Genomic DNA, 24,151 nt, shown 5'->3' with positions numbered 1-24,151 from the left:
AAATTGTTGGAAATCTTATGTTGTTTCTTCACAACCAACTATAATTTTTAAGTTCCAACAATCTAATTTGACCATGTTTCTCAATGAAATCCACAGGATCAAGGGAAATTGATGGTGAGCCAAATTTCTTTCAACCCATTCTAGCAAAATTGATTACTGAAAGAAAAAGTGACAACATGATTATTAATATCTTTTTTTTTCCTTTCATGGAATAATTTGCAAAATAGGTTTCAGGAGTATTTACTTATTTCACCACAAAAGGATGTTTAAGAATTGAACAGGTATGCTTCAAATATTTCACCAGCCTTTTGCACAATAAGTCATTATCTATTCAGTATTTTATCATGTTGTTATCAGTAAATACTTGTTGAATAAGTAGGACGTTATACTGCAATTTATTTATTTAGAAAAAAGATAAAAGAACTATAATATCTAAATCATAACCATAGAAATTCTTTTTAAAAGATGGAATTGAAAAATATTTTAGATTTGGAGATAGAAGTAGCAATGCATGGAACAATACGATAAAATAAATATTTGTTGAACCTCACCAAATAAATTTTTTTCAGGATTTTAAGTTTATAGTCTTAAACTGAAAAAAATATATATATTTTTTATATTTCCTTTTAAAATGTTTGTCTTTGCTTTTAAAATTAATAAAATAATGTTATGTTGTATTATCACTTATAATATTGATATTAATCTTAGTTGGAACTTTGCCATTGAGATATAATCACATAAAACTTTGTTACTATTTCCTTTTCAGAGTTTGGAAGATTGTATGTTTTCATGAGGCAGATCCATCTCTCTGGCAGTATTATTTCTACCACCCAATAGGTTATTAAGTATTCTACCATTGCCCCAAGATAGAACTCTGCTGTTACTTTGTAATGCTGTAGTGCACCAATTTGTTGTGTAAGTCAATGGATAGGCTTTTGAAAGTGTTTTAATTGGTAAAGTTTTTTAAAAAAAGTTTGCTACTGCAAAGACATCTGTTGTACTTTACTGTTCCTGGATATGTATTAGTTGTGTGAAAGCAGCAAACCAAATAATCTTTGGCCAAATTCTTGAAAGAACAATGCAATTATAACCAAAAGAGAGGAAAACCAATAAAACAACAGAATTTTACTCTTCAGGCATATTATTTGTGTTTGCTGCCTGAATATTATGTGTATAGAGAACTCCAACAGAATTTAAAAATTTCAGAAGATAATTAATTATATTAGCACAGATCACTGTGCTAGATGTTTAGGGAGAGACAGAATTATTAAAAAAAAACTGAGATCTATATTTTTTATACTATACCTCATAGAAACATTTGAGTAATATAAACTGATCATCTCAATAGTCTGGATCCTGAAAGATGGTTTATCCTGTTGAAAATTTTGGTGACTCCAAACTACATTAAATAACCTCAGATTAAAATAGCAAAATAATGATAACCATAAAATAATAATAAAAATGTGTGAAAAATATTCTGAATAAATTTACACAGAAATATATTTCTTTCAAAAGTCAGATGCATACACACACTCACACATACATAGGCAGACACACACACACACACACACATACACATATGGAACTATGAAGTATATAGTTAGAATTCCAGAGTTTCAGGTTCACCAACTTTGAAGGAAGTAGATGAATGGAATATTACCAATATTCCTTTGAACACTTACCATGCATTAAGTATTATATTATGTGCCTCATGTGTATTGTTTTATTTAACATAACAATAATATATGATAACTTCTAACACTTTTACTCTAACAGATAAGGAAATTCATAAAAATTTAATTCAGAGTTATTAAGGAAAAACAAAGAATTCATACTTAGGATTCTTTGTGTTCTACCCATTAGTTCTCAATGAGTACAGAATTGACCCCAGACCTACAGACCTATAGGACTGACAACACCAGAAAACTTCTAGAGAAGCAAGAACTTTTTTTCACCTTATTAAAACATTGAGCTTATTTCACATGTACATTTTCAAGTCCCCACCATTTCTATTCGTTGGACTACCACCACTTCTATGTCCTATTATAACATTCCACATATACTTAAAACCAAGCAAAGGGTGGAATTCCATCTTTAAAAACTAAATAGGCAATTTGGACAACACATCCTTGGCAATGGAACCTGGACAGCATTTATCAGACACTTATAAGTTCTCACTCTGCATTATAAAAAGGACAGCCAGATATCAACTGTTACAGAAATGAAATAAGATGGAAAATTTTAGCAAATTTTTAAAACTATTTCTTAAAAACACTTGTTCTATTGCCAGAGATCTTGAATAGACTCTTGGTCAGTCATCTGGAAGCAACTCTGCTTAACTGATGAACTTGGCTTCCACTTTGGGAAGAGAGGTACCTTTTTTCTATACTTCCTTGCATTTTTGCTCTAATATCTTCTTCAGGACTAGGTCCTTCCAGTGTTTTTGGAATTATTTCCTTTTTTTTTTTTTTTTAAGATTCTTGACCTTTTGATCTTGGTGTTGATTATTTTTAGTCTTTTCCACTCTGGTTTGGTTTGTGTGCATTTTTTGGCCAGAGTATCTTGTATAGATTTCTTTACTAGACCTTTTCTTCAGCTTCCTCATCATCCAAATCATCATTTTCATCATCATCTTAATCGGCAGCAAATTTTACTTTTTTCTGTGGAAACTTGTCACAACTTCTAGGACAGAAGAATTTTCCAGATATACTAAGGATTTTCACATCCTCTTCCTCTGTTATCTTCTGACTCTGCATTTTACTCCACAACTACTAAGTGCTGTCCACAAATATGTGCAGGTCGTGAACCACATTTCAGTGAAAGATTACAGGTGGTATTATTTCAAAGCCCCCAAGGTCAACCATTGGCTGTGCTGACATTTGTCAGAGTTGCCAATGTGACTTTAATTGGACTGCCTTCGTAATTCATTTCCTCTGTTTCAACAATGTGCAATTAATCCTTTGCACCCACCCTGAACTGACCATTTTTAAAGATAAAAAAGATACCTTCTTATTTTCATTGTTATCCACCCTAAAGTGATAATCTCACAACTGAAAAGATAGTTCTGGGACCTCAAGGAGATCAGGTACATTTTCATCTAATCTTCCACCTACTCTTCCAAGTGGCACACAAGCTAGTGGGAAAGAATGCAAAAAGAAATAAACTACTACTGTTCCTCAAAACAGCTGTACAGGACAGCCTCACACCAGGGCCAGAGAAGCAAATTTTTGAGCCCCAAGCAAAAATCTACTGAATCAGAAACTCATGATCAAAGTCTGGAAACCTATGTTTTAATGTTTTTTTTTTTTTTTTATTTTCTTTCTTTTTTTAAATATTTTATTTATTTATTTGACAGAGATCACAAGTAGGCAGAGAGGCAGGCAGAGAGAGAGGAGGAAGCAGGCTCCCTGCCGAGCAGAGAGCCCGATGCGGGGCTTGATCCCAGGATGCTGGGATCATGACCTGAGCTGAAGGCAGAGGCTTCAACCCACTGAGCCACCCAGGCGCCCCTTTTACTTTTCTTTCCTTTCAGTGTTCCAGAATTCTTTATTTATGCATCAAACCCAGTGCTCCATTCAATGCATGCCCTCCATAATACTCACCACCAGGCTCACCCAACCCCCCAGTCCTCCCATCCAAAACCCTCAGTTTGTTTCTCAGAGTCCACAGTCTCTCATGCTTTGTCTCCCCCCTCCAATTTCCCCCAACTCACTACTCCTCTCCATCTCCCAATGTCCTCCATGGTATTCTTTATGCTCCACAAGTAAGCAAAACCATATGATAATTGACTCCCTCTGCTTGACTTATTTCACTTGGCATAATCTCCTCCTGTCCCCTATATGTTGATACAAAAGATGGGTGTTCATCCTTTCTGATGGAGGCATAATACTCCATTGAATATATGGACCATATCGTCTTTATCCATTTGTCCGTTGAAGGGCATTTTGGTTCTTTCCACAGTTTGGCAACTGTGGCCATTGCTGCTATGAACATTGGGGTACAGATGGCCCTTTTTTTCACTACATCTGTGTCTTTGGGGGAAATACCCAATAGTGCAATTGCATGGTCATAGGGAAGTTCTATTTTTAATTTCTTAAGGAATCTTCACACTTTTCCAAAGTGGCTGTACCAAATTGCATTCCCACCAACAGTATAAGAGGGTTCCCCTTTCTCCACATCCTCTCCAACACTTGTTGTTTACTGTCTTGTTGATTTTGGCTATTCTGACTGTTGTAAGTTCATATCTCAATGTGGTTTTGATTTTAATCTCCCTGATGGCTAATGATGATAAACATTTTTTCATGTGTCTGTTAGCCATTTGTATGTCTTCTTCGGAGAAGTGTCTGTTCATGTCTTCTGCCCATTTTTTGACGTGATTATCTGTTTTGTGTGTGTTGAGTTTGAGGAGCTCTTTATAGACCTTGGATATCAGCCCTGGTCTGTAGTGTCATTTGCGAATATCTTCTCCCATTCTGTGGGTTGCCTCTTTGTTTTGTTGACAAAACAAAAGCTTTTGCTGTGCAGAAGCTTTTGATCTTGATGAAGTTCCAAAAGTTTATTTTCGCTTTTGTTTCCTTTGTCTTTGGAGACATATCTTGAAAGAAGTTGCTGTGGTCTACGCTGAAGTAGTTACTGCCTATGTTACTCCTCTAGGATTTTGAAAGATGTGTTCTAATGTATCTCTGGTTTCTATCTCATTGATCTCTGCTCTAATCTTGATTATTTCCCTTCTTGTGTGTGGGGTTGGCTTAATTTGTTGTTGATTTTGCAGCTCTTTAAGGTGTAAAGAGAGCTGGTATATTCTGGATTTTTTTTTTGGGGGGGAGGCTTGGATGGCTATATTTCCCCCTTAGGACCACCTTTACCGTGTCCTATAAGTTTTGGACCAATGTGTCTTTATTTTCATTGGGTTCCATAAATTGTTTAAGTTCTTCTTTGATTTCCTGGTTGATCCAAACATTCTTAAGCAGGGTGGTCTTTAGCTTCCAAGTGTTTGAATTCCTTCCAAACTTTTTCTTGTCATTGAGTTCCAGTTTCAAAATGTTGTGGTCTGATAACATGCAGGGAATAATTTCACTCTTTTGGTATCAGTTGAGACCCAATTTGTGACCCAGTATGTTGTCTGCTCTGGAACAAGTTCCATGTGTGCTCAAGAAGAATGACTATCTGTTGTTTTAGGGCAGAATGTTCTGTATATATCTTTGAGGTCCATCTGGTCCAATGTGTCATTCAATGCTCTTGTTTTTTTTTTGTTTTTTTTGTTTTTTTATCGATTTTCTGCTTGGATGATCTGTCTATTACTGATAGTGGCATGTAAGATCCCCTACTATTAATGTATTCATGTCAATATGACTCTTTATCTTGATTAACAGTTGGCTCATGTAGTTGGCTGCTCCCATATTGGGGGCATAAATATTTATAATTGTTAGATCTTCTTGGCGAATAGACACTTAAAGAATGATGTAGTATCATTCTTTATCTCTGACTACAGTCTTTAGTTTAAATAGTTTATATGATATGAGAATCACTACTCCAGCTTTCTTTTGAGGCCCATTGGCATGAAAGATGCTTCTCCATCCCTTCTCTCTCAGTCTTGATTTATACTTACTTTCCAAATGGGTCTCTAGTATACAACATATGGACGGGTCTTGTTCTATCCAATGTGCAACCCTGTGCCATTTTATGGGAGCATTTAGGCCATTCATGTTGAGATTGATTATTGAAAGATTCGTTTTTAATGACATCATGTTGCCTGTGACATCCTTGTTTCTTTAGATTGTCTCTGTAAATTTCTGTTCTATGTCATTCTTGGGTTATTTCTTCTTTTATAGAACCCCCCTTAATATTTCTTGCGTTGCCAGCTTGGTGGTCACATACTCTTTAAAACTTTCCATCTTGGAAGCTCTTTATCTCTCTATCCATTTTGAATGTCAACCTTCCTAGGTAAAGTATTCTTGACTACGTGTTCTTCTCATTTAGTGCCCTGAATATGTCTTGCCAGCCCTTTCTGGCTTACCAGGTTTCTGTGGACAGGTCTGATGTTATTCTGATGGTCCTTCCTTTGCATGTAAGAAATCTCTTCCCCCTAGCTGCCCTTAAGAGATCTCTTGTCTGAAATTATGATTTGTGAATTTCACAATTAAGTGTCTGTGAGTCTTTCTAGACTCGTTGATCTTGGGGGTGTTCTTTCTGCCTCTAGGACATGAACTCTGATCCATTTCCCAGATTGGGAAAATTTTCATGGAGAATTTGTTCAACTATATCTTCAGGTCTTCTTTCTTTCTCCTCCCCTTCAGGGATCCCAATAATTTTGATGTTGAAAAATTTCATAGTGTCATTTATTTTCCTAATTCTGTTTTCATGACTTCTAAGCTGTTTGGTCCAGGCCTCTTCCTGATCCTTTTTTGTCTATCAGTTTGTCCTCTATATCACTAATTCTGTGTTCTGCTTTGGTTACCCTAGCTGTTAGAGAATTTAGATGAGATTGGATCTCATTGATAGCATTTTTAACTTCTTCCAGGAGAGCTTTCACTTCTGACCTAATCAATTCCATATTGTTATTAATAGTTTTCTCCAACCTAGCCACTGCCTGAATAATTGTTACCCTTTCTGACAAACGTTTATGTCTATATGAAGTAGCTCTGATGGAGAGGGTGCAGTCTCTGAATTTTTCCTTTCCTCATTCCTCGTCCTAGTTATTTTAGTGAGAGGTGGTTGAGGATATGTGTAGCTGAACATATCAACCATGATCCAGGAATGCTTTTGAGCAATTGGAAGTCACCACCAAAAAGAAAGAAAAAAGAAAGAAAGACAGAGAGAAATAGAGAGACAGGAAAAAAAAAAAAAAAAAAAAAAGAGTAGACCCAGCCAGATGGGCCCCAAAGATAACATTTATAAGGTATAAAAACAAAAACAGAGAAACAAAGAGACCAATAAAAGTAAAGAAGCAAAGGGCAAGGTGGGGCGGGGGCGGAGAACCTAGCCAAAATGAACCCCAAGTATAAGATTAATATAATACCAGAACAAAAACAAATACACAGAAACACTGACAGAAGAAAAAGATTGGAGGGTGGTTATAAATCCTCAATGTGGGCAAGGAAGGTTATTTTGATCCTTCCTGGCTGTATCTTGATACCTTTGTTAAAGGATTCAACTTTCCACAGTTAAAGGGAGATTAAAACTGGTATATATATAAGGGTAGTATTGATTACGGAAAGAGGATTACCTTGAAGCTTATATTTATATGTATCTAAAAAAATAGAAAAGCAAAAGAAAAACACAGGTTTAGGTATGAAAAAAATTCAAGTTAAATGTTATTACGGAATTTGTTGTATTGAACCTCTCATTGTAATGGTAAATAGGTTAAAAAATTAAAAAAACAAGAATAGTGAGAACAAATTAAAAATAAAAGTTGGGGGCACCTGAGTGGCTCAATAGGTTAAAGCCTCTGCCTTCGGCTCAGGTCATGATCCCAGGGTCCTGGGATCAAACCTCACATCGGGCTCTCTGCTCAGCAGGGAGCCTGCTTCCTCCTCTCTCTCTGCCTGCCTCTCTGCCTACTTATAATCTCTGTCTGTCAAATAAATAAATAAAATCTTTGAAAAAAATAAAAATAAAATTTGAAATAACTGGTATTAGGGCAATACCAGGAGTTTAATACATTGTTTTTCCCTGATACTGGGGTTTTACAGTTTTATGGGGACATGATAGTGATTGTCCTCTCATTTTTTCTCAGCTGGCTTTCTGGGGGAGGGGACTGCCACATTGTTTTTCAGTCAGTCTTGCTTGGGTTGAGTCCTTCTGCTCCTTATAAAGGGACTGGGTTCTGTGGAAAACAGTTTTTCAGGCTTTTGTTCTCTGGAGATTTTTGTTCTTTGGTGGCTTTTTGCAGCTTTTCAGAGTTTTAATGGACTTCCATTAAGATGTCCATCTCAGACACTTCTTAAGAGACATCTTAAAAGACTTCCAACTCAGAGAGAAACTTCAGTTTGTTCCCCTTTGCGTGCTCCAGAACATACAGACTCCCCCTCCTCCAGCTCCGCTGAGCCATACAACCTCTCACAGGCAGTGCACTTCCCTAGCCACCATCTCAGGGTTTGCCCAAAATGCCCTGTTATCTCTGCATCCCCATGCCACTAAAACCACGAGAAATATTGGTCCAGGGAGTCTGCTTCCAGTGGCCGCCTTTGTGGGGACTGCTGTCTGGAGTACAGACCACCAGAGAAATCCCAACCAGATATAATGCACTGAGATTTTCAAGCCTGGGCTAGGAGTGTTCAGACTCTCAGCTGGCCCTAGAGACCATCAGCTAGTGCCTACACAGAGCTTTCTCAGGTGAGGGTGGGAAGTGTGGTTCAGACCCCAGTCACAAAGGGCACATGCGGAGTGGAAAATGCTGTGATTCTAGAGAGCATCAGCTGGCGTCCACACCAGACTGTCTCACATGCATTGGTGGGAAGTGCATCTAGCCCAACACTGGTGCAAGCAGTGGAAAGCTGGGGGCTCAGTAACTACAGCCTGGAGGCTTCACTGCATTCTCTCGGGCACAAGTGGTCACCGGTGGTGGCCGTCCTGGGTCCATGGGCTTATGCCTGTGCCTGTGATTGTCTGATTCCACCAGTTTCCCCTTAAGATCTTTTGCTCTTTTTGAATACTTTTAACCAGATTCCAAGTTAATGCTGGTCTGCAATCACAGGGCACTCTCATATTGGGGTATTATTTTCCAGTGGGTAACTTTTGGTGGCTCCCTTCCCCTTCCATTTATCCTCAGATATCATTCCAATTCCCACTCCACTTTACATCTTCACTGGAGTCTTCTGCCCCCATAGAGATCCAGAAGTGTATAATCCTACATCTCAGGCTGATTTCATAGGTGTTTAGAGTGTTCTCGTAGATAATTAGCTCACTTTAGGGGACCAGTTGAAACAGGGTCTCCTACTTTTCCGCCATCTTGCCCCAGCTCCAACCAGTTTTTAAAAGTCCTCTGGTGATTCCAATGCATTCTAATGTTTGAGTGTAAGAACCATAGCTCATTATCTTAAACATAGTATTGCACTTAAAATGGATATTTGTTCTAGGTATCTGTACCTGAAATAATTGAGAGTAATTATTGAGAAATAATTAGAGTACTATTGTAGTCAATTTGGGCTGCTGTTAAAACACTTATTTCTCATAGTTCTAGAGGTTGGTAAGTCCAAGATCAAGGTGCTGGCCAATTCAATGCTTTGGTGAGGGCTCTTTTTCTTGTTTGCAGATGACAACCATCTTACTGTTTTATAATATGACCTCTTTTCTGTACATGCACAATTGGAGACCAAGTTCTTGTGTCTCTTCCTGCTTGTAAGGGAACTAATCTCATCATGAAGACATCACGTTATGACTTCATCTTAACTAAATTATCTCCCTAAAACCCTACCTCCAAATACTATCACACTGGGGATTAGTGCTTCAACACATGAATTTTGGAGAAGCACAAACATTCAGGCAATAACAAATCCCTAACATTATAATGCATCTCAAAAATATGAAAATTCTTAATTATGAAGCCCAAATATACCTTACTGTAAGGCTTCAGTAGATCGTCCACTATTGGAACATCAAAAAAACAAAACAAAACAAAAAAACACCAAAAAACAAAAAACTATAACTCTTGAAATTATTAAATAAATGCCGTATTTAAGTAGACTGTAAGAAAAAAAAAACCACCTGATTTTCACTCTAGTTGAATGAGCAGTGCTTTTAGTTGTATTAAAAATTTCTTTATTTTTCTGGAAATAGAAATTATATATGGTTGTTTAAGGATTGTGTACATTTTTCTCATGGCATTATTTATTTAGTAAAGATAAAAATCAAATGCTGCCATTGTTTTAAAAATGTAGTTGAACATTGCATTAGAAAACTGTAGATAGAAATGTTTGAACTCTGAAAACCTTCAAAAGCATAGAATGATTTTCAATAGAAAAGTTCAAAATTATAGGAAAATGAATGTAGATAAAACATATCCTCAAAGATTATGTGCTTGATTGGTATATTAGTTTCTTAAGACTACCATAATAAATTACCACTGTCTGAGTGGTTTAAAGCAACCAAAATTTATTCCTTTATAGTTCTGGAAGCCAGGAATATAAATAAGGAAACTGTGCTGCTACCATCCTTCTTGGGGTATTACTTTCCAGTGGGTCGCTTTTATGTGTTTCTAGGTTCTTTTTCTCTTTGGACTTAGGGTCTGTCTTAAATTTCTTAAATGTCTCTTTCTCTTTGGACTTAGGGTCTGTCTTAAATCCAGGAAGATTTCATCTTGAAATCCTTTAGAAATTACATCTTTAGAAAATGCTATTTCTAAATAAGTCGCATTCAGAAATACCAGGTTGACATGAATTATTGTAGAACACTAACATAGTACAGTGAGGAAAAAACTAAAAAAAAAAAAAATTAAAAGTTAACCTTATTAATTACATGCTTTTTTATAAAAAATATTCAAATCATTATATTGTTCATAGTACTTTGATTTTTTTTCATGTAAATTATCAATATTGCAGCCCTTAGAAATAATTTTCTTCTGAAAAGTAAACATCATTCTGAATTTAAGCTATTTAGATCCAATGTTATTGCAGCTCATTTATATAATCAGCAACATGGTTGGTCACAAATACAGTTTAAATTTTATGGAATATTTTTGTTTTATTTGTGGTTATGGGCATTGTTAAGCAAATTTCAGGAGGGGAAAAAACCTATTGTTTTATTCTATATTCTCAAGATCCTCACAAGGATAATTTATAAATTTTGAAATTCCTTTTTGTCCCCAACCATAATAACATAAAGACTGTCTATTGTAAACTATCTCTGTGGACAGTGATATAACTTATAATTATTGGTTAAGGAATTCACTTTATATCCACAATGAAAATTTAAACAGCACACGTAGGTCTAACAATTTCAGATAGGCTTATTTATTTGGTAATAAGCCACAGATACTGTGAATAAGTTATGTATAACTCACACTGATGAAAGGATTCATGTAATGTGTTTTGAGACACACTCAGCCATTATGCAAATTTCAGGAGATATAACTCTAAACAAAGGAAGGCATCAAAGAATTAACATGGCAACATAGAAGTCACAAAATTAAATATCCCCAGAAGAAATGCAGGATTCTTTAAAATGTGTAGAACAGGTATAGAAAAAAAAAAAAAGCAATAATGAAGACTAGAAAATTGGATACCCTATCTAATAATACTGAAATACAGAATACTTAAAATAAATTTAGGACCATACAATACATCTTTCTACTGCCTTCAACCTGAGACACCAGAGCACCTACAAGTAAAAATACACTAGTAACACCAGAAATCCTAATACAGAATGAAATGTTACATTAGGGACATGTATACAAAAAAATTCAGGAGTCAGATAAGACTTTTCTGTAACAGTGGCATCCACTTAAGGGTTAAAAGGAGCAGTTGGGTCTTGACAGAGTGAGAAGGCAGAAGAACATTCCATTCAAAGAGAACAGTGTGTCAGATTACCTGAAGCCAAGTTCACTTCACTGTATCACTGGATTTGGGAAGAATAATGCTAAAAGCTGAAGCTGGAAAGGTAAAATAGGGTCCATATGAAAAGCCTAGTAAGCCATATAGAGTTTCACTCTTGGAACACTGGGGAGCCAATAGCTTGGTTTACCAGAAATGTGACATGTTCAGATTTGTACTTTAAAAATAATATTTTGGCTAGAGTGTGGAAAATTGATTTGATTTTTAAACACCACTAGAGGCAGAGCCTCTAGCTGGAGACTATTAGAGTAATTCAAGCCAGATATGCTAGTGACATGGGCTGAAGTACATCAGTGGAAATGGAAATGAAGTAGACTGATGTGAATCATACTTAGAAGACAGACCTGACACAATCTGGTGATGGATTATATGGGGGAGACAGGAAAAAATGAGACAGCAAAAGAAGTCTGATGATACATAGTTTCCTGGCTTGAATAGATGGATAGATAGCAGCGTCACTTTCCCTTAAGGAGTAAGCAGAGTTGAACATGCTAATCAAGATTACCATTTATCTCTTATTTTCCCCCATTCAGTTTCTTTCACAGCATAATGCCACAGCTCTAAATTCAGCTTGAGGACATAATATGAAAGTTGTGACTCTACATAATATGTTGCCAAAGTCAAAGTAGCACATTTCTTACATTTTATTTTTCTGAGATCAAGATATCTTGTAATTGGTGACAAAATAAATTTGCCAGGCACTTGGCAGAGGATTACTGTGAGGAAACTACCAAAGAGTGTATTCTGGCAAAGTTACACCTGCGTGCATTTGCACTTCTTTTTCTTTAATGAGAGTAGTTAATAAGGACACATAAATAAACTAAAAGTCATCTTGGAATCACCAAGAATGTCCTCCATGAGAAGAGGAAGTGAGGGAAGTTTCATTCAAGTTCCTGCATGAAAGCTACCACAGCAGGCCAAGTTTAGATCGACATAAATCACTGAGGTTTGCCGCTTGCAGAGGATGAGTCTCTGGAGAAGGGAAGGAAATTAAACACTTCTTAATTTAAGATTTGAAATAGACAAACAGCTTGACCTGTTGGAGGAACGGGGATGACTGTGGGAGAGCATTTATAGGTCTCTCAGGTAGAAATTGCTGGAACAAATCCTATTGCTAGCAGCCGGAAAGGATAAATATATGTGAATCTGAAGGCAGACTATAATGACTGCAATATTAAAGACATATGTCAGACTCAACATCAAGAAAATGACTGTGTTCTTTGAAGAACAATGTGGCCTGACTAGGATGAAACCAGCAGGAAATCTTTAAATCAGAGAAACCAAATTATCAATGTTTGGTACATGCATAACGTGGCATTAAGAAGCAATAGCAAAAATCAACTAGGCTGACTCTAGTATTCATTCAGTGTGTGAGAGTTGAATTGTGCCATTTGAATGGCACAGGAATCCTAGGTTGTTGGAAAATTTACACAAAGATCCAAGCAAGCTATACAGGACTTCTTACCAATAAGTTATTAAATACATCCAGCCACCATGAAATGTTGTTATTGTGTGTGTGCTCCAAATTTAAGAAGTAGTTTATATATGTTTAATAAGTTGTGGTGTTCACATTGTCTGTACCAAAGTGAAGTTAGCAGTACAAGAATGTATCTCTTTCACTAATTGTCACTGTGCTTGACTTATTTGCATAGGGAACATAATAAAATTGATGTTTAACTTAAATATTCAGCCCTAGTTCTTGATAACAAATCATTAAAACATCTTCTAAAAGAACATATTTTGATATTCTAAAAATGAAAACCTTAATCTAATTATAATTTATTTAAAGTCACATACCAGACAACACATTATAAACAAAGAAATTACCAAATATCTTGGAAGGTCTGGAGTTTTCTCCCCTCTTAGAATGACTATTGTTACTACTTCTTTAATTGTTAACTACTATGACTCTGGTACATACATCTAAGGCAAAAATATCCTATGATACACAAAAGATGTTTATCACTTAATGATTAACAGACAATGAAAATAGGGAAATACACCATGAGTTTAAATAAATATTAATTAAGAGTGCCTGGTTGGCTCAGTTGGTTAAGTGTTTGCCTTTGGTCATGATCAGGTCATGATCTTAGGGTCCTAGGATTGAGCCTTGTGTTGGACTCCCTGCTCAGCGGAGAGTCTGCTTCTCTCTCTCCCTCTGCCCCTACCCCCGACTTGCATGTGGTCTCTCTCATTCACTGTCTCTCTTAAATAAGTAAATAAAATATTTTTAAAATATTAATTAAAGACAAAGTAATATATGGGTAGTGATGATTGGTTACCTAAGAGTATAAAATCACAAGCATGGGTTATAAAATATAGTGTGGCCATGTTGATGCATTCAAAGGATTAAGAAGACTAGAACCCAAATGGAAAAAAGCTCAAATGTAAACATTTATTGTGATATAAATAAATACAAGATTTTTCCCAGTTATTAAGTTTTTGTATGTATATTTTCCAAGTAGTGTTAGCATTTCTTCCACTAAACTGTTATTAAAGTGATACTTTGTCTACAAAAATAAGTGCCACCTTAAAATGAAAAAATTCTGGTCACATCTGTGTTTCTTTTAAGAAACAACTACCTGAGATTTCTTGTAGGCTAAAGTGGGTTTTATTTTCATTTATCACAGCAGAAACTGAATGTAGAGCCAGGATTCTCCAGAGAAACAAAATGAATAGGAATTATACACATGAAGTTTTATTATAAAGTTTTACTTCACATAATTATAGGGGCTGGGAGGTCCCACCATCTGCTGTCTATGAACTGGAAACTCAGGAAAGCCGCGGTGCAGTTTAAAGAATTGGGAGCCTAAGAGTCAATGGTATAGATTACAGTCTGGATCCAAAGGCTCGACAACCAAGATACTATAAGTTGTATATGTACAAGCAAGTCCTAGTTTGAGGGCAGAAGATTGATGTTCCAGCTCAAACATTCAGACAGAGTGTGAATTCAATCTTTCTCTACCATTTCATTTTACTCAGACCCTCAGTGGATTGGATGATGCTGCCATTGGGGAGAGCCATCTGTGCACTCATTTGGCCAATTCAAATGCTAATCTATTCCAGAAACATCCCTGCAGACACACTGAAATAATATTTAACCAAATATCTGGGCATCTTGTGCCCCCACTCAATTTGACACACAAAATTAACCATCACACTGAAACTCAAAAGGAGTTTCTTATACCAAAAGCTCACAATACTCTGTATGTCTTAAGCAATCAGGTGTGCATATACATGCAGAAAGATACTAAAAGTTCTGGATTAAGCTTTAAACTTTCAAATGTATGCAACAAAATAAAATAACAGTATCACAAATCCTTATCTTGCTCAAATACTTTTCACTTTCTTTAAACAACTGCACTTTTTTCAGTCTGCAAAAACCCCAATGGGGAGGGATAGTACCCATGCTAAGATCTCAGAGAACCCACACTTTCATTTCATTCAAGCTTCCTACTCAAATGGTATATCTCAAAGAAGTCTTTGTTGACTTTCCATTTACACACACACACACACACACAGGCCTGCCACACCTTCACATATTACCTTACTATATTTAGCTTTATAAGAATTAGTACTACTCAAGATTATTTTCAAATCTATATATTAACATTTATATTTTGTCCATTTATTAAGATGTTGACAGAATGAGGAAATAGCAGTGACTTATCAACACAGTATCTAATATGTGTAGAACAGCACCGGAGGAACATTAAGTACTCAATGCAAATTCTGTTGGTTTGTGATTCATCAGTATGTCTTGTCAAATATCCTTGTAAATAGCTACTGATTATATTTCTTGAAGGAAAAGTCATTAAAAAGAAATATTGTCCTAGAAAAATATTTACTTAATTAGACAAGTAAATATTGGGAAGTATTGACCAATCTTGGAAAGAATTGGCAATAGCCATATGAGTTTTACTAATGGTCATATTAAACTCTGTTCTTTCTTGTTTATTTTTGAGAAGGCATTTTAATATTCAGTTTTTCCATTTTGTTCTTGTTTTCAAGTTGCTTCTTCACTCCATTATTGCTCTCAATTATTTATTAGTATTTACATCATTCTTTTTTTAAAAAGATTTATTTATAAGAGAGAGAGAGAATCTTAAGCAGACTTCCTGCTGAGGGTAGTGTCCAACATGGGGCTGGATTCCAGGACCCTCAGACCATGACCTGAGCTGAAATCAAGAGTCAGACACTTAACTGAACCACCCAGGCATCCCTATATCATTTCCTAGCAGGAAACTAAAAATTTCTCTGATGCTTAAAAATGTCATTGACTAATATATAATATGGGCTTATATAGAAAGTTATCATTTTCATTTATAAGTATTTTCCTAAATTTAAAGACTTTTTCTTTAGCTTGGCATCTTGGAGAGATTCTCTTTCCTTAACTTTGAAAGTGCAACATTCATATGAAAATCAATGATATGACTATGTACTTAGAGAAAAACAACTCCTGCAAATACAGAATAAAATATGGGAATAATGGGAAGAAGGAGACAGGGCTAAAATAATATCTGATTTTATAAATTAGCCTGAGTTAGAAAAACTCCATTAAATTGTTTGCTGAATACGGAGACCTGAATATGGAGAAAGTACTGAATAAATTATTGTATAATTAGATTTAACTGGAAAAAAAGAAAAAAAAGTTTATAAATTTTGTCAATTTAGCAGAAGATTAAAAATATCTCTTTTTTAAACTTATGCTGCATGAATTCATGATAAATATAAAACTAAATATGGGTGATATCATGTTAGGTGAGGTGGAGGATTTTAAAAAATGCTAAGATGTGCATTCTGGTTTCAATATTAATAGATGCATGGGTGAGATCAAGAGTGGTGAGTAAAAGGAGAAACACTCAAATGTCATAGGCAGCTCAGAGACCAGAGATTACTTCAAACTGCAAAGATTAGGAGAGGTTTCATCAAGTAAACTACATTTGTTCTTGTCCAGAAAAGATAAATATGACTCAGACATTTGGCTGTGGGCTGTGTGTATTCTGAATAGTGGGAACAATATGAATAAGAACATAACTTGGTGAATATATGTGTGTACACTGATGAAAATTCTACTTGCTGAAGTAAGAGACTTGGGAAAGAGAATGCAGAGGTAATACTAGAAATTCTGTATGCAATTAAATCATATAAATCTTGAGTGGGAGTAGAATTTTATTTGATTGGTGATGGAAGGGCCATGAATATTCTTCCTCAAAGGTGTTGTATGATCATTGTTATATTTTAGGAATATATTCCTGATACCAGTGGATATGGAACATAAGAACAGCAAGTTAGTTAAGAAATTATTTTTAAATTTCATAAAAAAGATAGTAGAATCTTCTGAAACAGAAGCTTAACAATAAGCTTGGAACTACAGTATAGCTATCTGAGATTCTTAATGAAGGAAGATGAAATTTGGAAAAGAAAAAAATAAAGGAAATTGTAAGTGATTTAGAGCTATGATAATGTTTAAAACTTTTCATAAAATTGCTACATATACACAGTTTATATCACTACATGTACATATATCCATATTGTATACTGTCCTTCAGTTGGGATTTGTCTGATTTTTTTTCTCATGATTAGAATGGGATTATGTTCTTTTAGGAGAAAGACTACAGAAGTAAAGTGTTATTTTTATCACATCACATCAAGGGCACTGTTATGGGTTGAATAGTGTTCCCCCCAAAAAAGGCAAATTAAAATCCTAACTCTCAGTACCTCAACAAGAATGAAAGTACTTCAAGGTCATGAAAAATAAGAAAAGTCTGAGATACTGTCACAGCACGAGCCTAAGGAAACACATAAATCAGTGTAATTAATGTTATGTCCTACATGTAATCCTGGAACAGAAAAAAACAGTAGATAAAACTAAGGAAATCTAAATAAAAGATGGACTTAAGTTAATATATGTATTAACATTAGCTTATTAACCATAACAAATTATCATAATTTTCATAAGATGTTAATAATATTAGAAACTGTGGGACATATGAGAATTCCCTATACTATCTTTGGAATTTTTTCTGTAACTCTAAAGCTGTATACTAGAAAATATTTACTTAAAATATATTTATTATTGATGTGTGTGGGTGCTCAGTAAGTTAAGCATCTGCCTTTGGCTCAGGTCATGATCCCAGAGTCCTGGGATCGAACCTTGCATTGGGCTCCCTGTTCAGTGGGGAGCCTGTTTCTCCCTCTGCCTGCTGCTCCTCTTGCTTGTACTCTCTCTCTGTCAAATAAATAAGCAAAATCTTAAAAATATATATTTATTATTACAATTCCAAAAGGAGGTAATAAATATAAAATGTTTTACACAATGCATTGCATATAACAGATGCTATATAGTAGCCATTATTTATGTAAGTTTCATTATATTTGCAAATATTAACATAAAAATTAATAATTATCAACAACAAATGAAATAAATCCACATTTGCAATGTCAGCCTCTTCTTCCCTGCTTTTAATAAAACATGCTAAATATATATCTCCTGCTGGGATCTGCAATGAGTGAACATGGTTTAGCAAATTCATAATTTGTGCTAGTCTTTAGATTGCTATTGTCACAATTAATAGTTTAAGTAAAAGCCCTGTCTTCATTATAACACATGAAAATGATTTGGAATATATAAATCTATTAAATTTAATAATGCTTTAAATGTCTGGATAAAGACACATATGCTGACAAATGGTTTGGATCAAGAAACTCAAAGTAATTATGCATACTGACATTCCTTTGGGATATTCATTGGTCTGTATGATCTTGGTAGCTTGAATCATGTAGTTTAATGGAGATTCTTGAAGTTTTCATGATTCTTGAGTTTTCATGAAGAATATTCTGCTGAAGTGATAGAGATTCCAAAACTTTATTTTGGAAATACAGAAGATGATCTCATAGCTTTAGGTCTCTGATAGAGTAAGAATTGAGGGTCCCATGCCTTTCACTCCTTGTGGTAGCCTATGGAATCTGACCACATCTGTCAGTCTGTCTTCAGATAGTCCCCCTCTCCCTCACTGAGTCTATTCCCAAACCACAAAGCTTCTGTCTAATCTCAAACACTCCAAATCATCTCCTGTCTCAACTCAGGGCTTTTGTACTCTCTTAGAAATACCCTTCCTCATTGCTGGCTCTAATCCCTGCTCCATCTGTGTGGGTTACTGTCAGTGAACACTCCCTTTCCACTCTCTTTAAAATTGTGGTGCTTCCCCACCCTCACCTTCATCCCCTTCTCCTTCCCTTTCTCTTCTCCCTAGCGCTGATCTCCTTTTGATATCCCATAGTTTTCTAATTCAAGTTCCTATATTGTCCTCTTTCACTAGATTAAAAGCAGTAATTTAGGCTTGTTCTGTTTTCTCTTTCAGTCTGGTGCACAAAACAGTGCCTGGCACATACAAGATATTTAGCACATGTTTGCAGAATAAAAGAATAACAACACAAAATTAATGCACTCATTATTTAATAAAGTTCTATAATAATATCCTTTAGTCTTATTTTTAAACATAATTAACTATGTTTTTTTTATGTTTAATTTTTTAAACATAATTAACTATTTTGCCTAAATAGAAAATCATACTTAAGCTTTACATTGGATATATAAGCAGGCTCAAAGATCATATAATATCATAGAAATTTCAAATATTCATGGAGTCATTATAAATGTTATAAAGGAGGTGTGCCTGGGTGGTTCAGTGGGTTAACCTCTGTCTTCGGCTCAGGTCATGATTTCAGGGTTCTGGGATCAAGCCCTGTCCAGGGCTTTCTGCTCATCAGGGAGCCAGCTTCCCCCTCTTTCTGCCTGCCTCTCTGCCTACTTGTGATCTCTTTACCTCTCTGTCAAATAAATAAATGAAATCTTTAAAAAAAAATAAATGTTATAAAGGAGTCATTATAGTCTTAAATATATAATATAATCTACTATATCTTAAGGATATGGAGATTTTATAAGGACAATACATTCTTCTTGATTTTTCAAAAGCCTTTTATTGATAACTGTAATAAGATGGATAAATATTTCCATGTGACCTATTATTTATTTATTCTAGTTCATTATTTCAGTTGGGGATTTTGTGCACCATTGAGTTATTAACATAATAGACTGTAAGGATTTCTCTGGCAATATGTTGGTAGGAGAGTACCCATTTATATAATAAAATAAAATGCTGTAATTTTTATTAACATGTCATGATTCCAGTAATGCACTAAGATGCTCATAAAAACATGAATTTTGATTTATGGCATAGATAAGGACTAGATAATAAACACAGAATGAAATAGTTGTAAATGATTTAGATCCATGGGTGGCCTCTAAATTAGCCATCAACTAATTAATTCCTAAGAAGGAAAAAAGAAGTATAAAGACATCAGTATGATTAAATAAATGTGGATGTCTGTTCAGTGAACTAAAACAAATAAAAAGACTGTAAGCATGTATGCTCATGAAAAAAGAGTGTTTCCATATACCTCTATAAATGTGTGGTATTTACTTTCAATAATATTGGTCATTACACAGTACAAATACGATTAACATAAATAAAAATAAGAAAATTTCTAAGCTGCTATTACTTTAGGTGTTGTTTTTGTTTGTTTGTTTGTTTCCTTTTGGCACATTGTTTGCTACATTCCAGTTCCTTAAAATAAATTTATTCTTTTCACTCTACCTTTTGAACTAGTTAAAACCCAGTCATTTGTGCAATTTGCTTGCAGGCAAGGAAAAGAATACACAGACTGTCTCCCTGTATTTAATGCTTTGCTGATGGCATTTATCTTCATAAGTAATATTTACTGTATTTTCATGTTTGTAAAGATGTCGTAAGTTACTTAAGACACTTTTTGTTTGCTTGTTTTTGTTTTGTTTTGTTTTGTTTTTTAAATTTTTTTTAAAGATTTCATTTATTTATTTGAGAGTGAGAGAGAGAGAGAATGAGAGAGAGCAAGCTTGAGAGGGGGAAGGTCAGAGGGAGAAGCATACCCCACCCCCAGCAGGGAGTTTCTTGGGGAACTTCAACATGGGACTCCCAATCATGACCTGAGCTCAAGGCAGTGGCTCAAGCAACTGAGCCACCCAGGTGCCCCAAGAAACTGTTTTTAATTAAAGAAAAGAATATTGTAAAATACAACCATACATACACCCCCAGATTTAGTTGTTGGTTTTTTAAAAATTAATTAATTAATTTATTTATTTATTTATTTGATAGAGAGAGATCACAAGTAGGCTGAGAGGCAGGCAGAGGGGGAGGGGGAAGTAGGCTCCCTGCTGAGCAAAAGCCCTATTCAGGGCTTGATCCCAGTGATGAAGTTCTAGAACCTAGGTGAAGTTGTTGGGCTGAGGTCCGGAGCCGATGAACAAGAAAGAATTCTTGAGACATCTTTGGTGCAAAATGGTAGTTTATTAAAGCACGGGGACAAGACCTGTGGGCAGGAAGAGCTGCTGCCTGGGGTTGTGAGGGATGGCCAGTTATATACCCTGGGGTTGGGGTAAGGTAAAGGGAAGGTGAGGGGAATGGAGGTTTCAACAGAGTCTTCATATGCTAAAGAGGGCCCAAGAGGTGCTGGGAGTATCTTGGAGGTCTTCCAGCTCAATCAATGTGGTCTTTTGCCAAGCCATTAACATCAAGATAGCTGGGAGATTCCTGGTGGAATGTGACAATCCTGCTATCAAGCGTCTTTGTTAGAGAGATTTAGGTTCTGAAGAGATTTAACTATATTTACATTTCCTTCTATCTCAGCCTCCTTCAGTTTTGTGTATGGAGCGGAGGGCCTGAGGAATGTTACACACAGGAGTGGATGGAGAGGGGGTGCAAGGTGCCAGCTTTTGCTTTGTCCTCAGCCAGCCTCCTGCTCCCTCATCACTAGGACCCTGAGACCATGACCTGAGGGGGCAGAGGCTTAACCCATTGAGCCACCCAGGTGCCCCCAGACTTAATTTTTTATGAACACTTTGTATTTTCTTCAAAACACATTTTAATGACTACCTAACATTTAATAATGTTTAACTAGTCCTGCACTGTTTTAGATGTTGGCTTTATTTTTTTTTAAATGGTTTTAATTTCTTTTTTTTAATTTTTTTTTTTAATTTATTTGACAGAGAGAAATCACAACTAGGCAGAGAGGCAGGCAGAGAGAGAGGAGGAAGCAGGCTCCCTGTGGAGCAGAGAGCCCGATGTGGGGCTCGATCCCAGGACCCTGGGATCATGACCTGAGCTGAAGGCAGAGGCTTTAACCCACTGAGCCACGCAGGCGCCCCTGTTGGCTTTATTTTTAACACTATAAATAATGTTAGGATTACAATCCTTGGACTTAGTCTAATTTGAGTTCCTCACAAAACAGGGCCAGGAGGAAAGCCTGGATACTTGAACTTCTTATGGTAAGTGAACACAGGGAGCAGGGGAGAGAGGCAGGGAGAACAGGGAGTTAGGGAATGAAAAAGGCAAATAAAGAGCGAATTATAGATTTAAATCCTATGGACGGCTGGACTCCATGTCCCTGTCCACTATGGAAGAACTGCATAAATATACCCCCAGAATTGTGCCTTCTAGGACAAGCAGAGGATGATTGGTTTTGTTCCCCTGCCTCTCTCACCTCCTAGCTGTCCTAGACCATAGCTGGAGCAGCTGAGCTAAGGAGGTTTAGAAGAGGCCTGGGGCAATAGGCAAAGGCCACAGTGAGCCCTTGAGTTGTCAGCAACTAAGAGACCTCCTCCAGGAGCTACAGGAAAAATGAAAAGCAGACCCCGGAGCAGAGGCAGGCAGGAATAACTTCTACAGCTGGGGCGGAGAGGCAATGAGAAGCCAGGGGGATTTGGCCCTCCCATGGCCCTCCAAAGCCCCTGGCCTCCACCTGGCTTGGTTATTGAAACTCCTCCCGGAGATCTGATGGTGGCAGGAGCGACTACTGAGAGACCCTGGACCCTCTGGAGCCCAGGTCACGCCAGAACCCATGGAGCCCCCACCAGGACACCAGGGATTTTTAAACAGGAAATGAACAAATCTGCCAGGTTCCAAGTATTCCTCCTCTACTAGGACTTTTCCATTAGTATGCAGACATGGCATTGTTTCTCCCATCTTAAGGGGGGAAAAAAATCCTTATTGACTCTCCTTACAGCTATCAATGCATTTCTCTCCTTTGCAGCTAAACCGAAAGCTTTTCTTCCACTCACTGTCTCAAATTCCTCTCCCACTTTCTTTTGAAAATATTTCAGGCAGGCTTTTGCTACTAATCCACTGAAACCACCATTGTCAAGTTCACCAATTACCTCCCTGCTGCTAAATCCAATCTCAGACTTCATCTTATTTGACCTATTAGCAGAGTTTGACACAACTGTCTCTTCTCTTCCCTTGAAAAATTTCTTCATTTGACTTAAAGACTTTTTCCCCGTGTATCACTGGCTGTTCCATCTTGGGCTGCTAGTGTGTTTTCTACCCATGTTTCCTAATCTTAACGTTGCTGTAACTAAGGCCTCACATCTTGGTCTGCATATCTTTCCAATATATAGTTTATTTCTTGACCATCCCTTCCAGTATCCTGAATATAAATACTATTAGCATTCTGATAATCCCTAAATTTATATTTTTAGCCAAATCTCTATGCTGATTTCAAAAATCATGCATTGAGCTAACAGCTCACTTGGATATCTAATAGGCATATGGAATTTGTCAAAAATGAAACTCCTAATTTCCCTCTCTTACAACAAACAAACAAATAAACAGAATATCTCCTCTCAGTGTCTTCCAAAGTTTAGCGTTTTCTCTATTCCTCAAATTTTTAGGTCATTTCCTTAACTTGTCTTCTTTTGCCTGTACCCATAAGCCCTAAGTCCATCTCTAGATGTATCATCTCTAGACACCTTGGCCCAACTCACCTTTCACTAAGATTATTGCAAATCTCACAAGTAGAAGTTTTCCTTCTACTTTGTTTAATCCCCCCTTAATCTATTCAATACACAGCAATCACAGTGATCCTAAAAAAGCATTCATTAGAGTATGTTTCCTATTCTCCTCCTCCCTCCAGTGGCACCCTGTATCTCTCCAACTGAAAACCATTATCTTACATAGTGAGGCTTATAAGGGTATAAACACAATCTTACATCCTTTCTATCCAAGCACTCACAAACTATTATCCTTCCCATTTTCTTCACAGGAAACTTAGCTTTTCCTTGAAGAAGAACCCGCAGGGTACATTCAGATCTTAAATGGTCTTCGTATTTTTTGTTCTCTCTGTCTAAAATCCCTTTTCACAGTGTACCTGCATCACTACCTTTCATTACTTTGACCTCCCTATTTAAATTGCTACAACCACTTCTTGGCTGCCATTCCATCCTCCTTCCCTTTATTATTACTTTTCCCTAGTACCTATCACCATTTAACATACCACATGTCACACCTATTCTCTTTTATGGTTTTCCTCTTTACTGTAACTTTCTTGAAAAAAGAAATTGCTAACCATTTTAATAACTGTTGAATTTCAGTGATAAGAGTAATATCTGGAATATGTTAGATATTTAATCAATAGAGTAAATGTTGAATTAACCTACAATTTATCATTTTATTCTATACAGATTCAAAATTTATGGATAGCCCATAGTAAATATTCAATGAATATTT

At 36.1% G+C, this 24,151-nt stretch overlaps 1 pseudogene; it reads right to left on the bottom strand.

Moving 5' to 3' along the window:
- Positions 1 to 2,280: 2,280 nt before the first annotated feature.
- On the bottom strand, positions 2,281 to 3,038 carry LOC123937266 (annotated as a pseudogene).
- Between the last annotated feature and the right edge of the window lie 21,113 nt (positions 3,039 to 24,151).

This window comes from Meles meles, chromosome 2 (assembly GCF_922984935.1).
Source record: "Meles meles chromosome 2, mMelMel3.1 paternal haplotype, whole genome shotgun sequence".
In the NCBI taxonomy this organism is placed as follows: domain Eukaryota; kingdom Metazoa; phylum Chordata; class Mammalia; order Carnivora; family Mustelidae; genus Meles; species Meles meles.
Note: the sequence above shows the minus strand (reverse complement) of the source record. Positions and strands in the feature narration are given on the sequence as shown.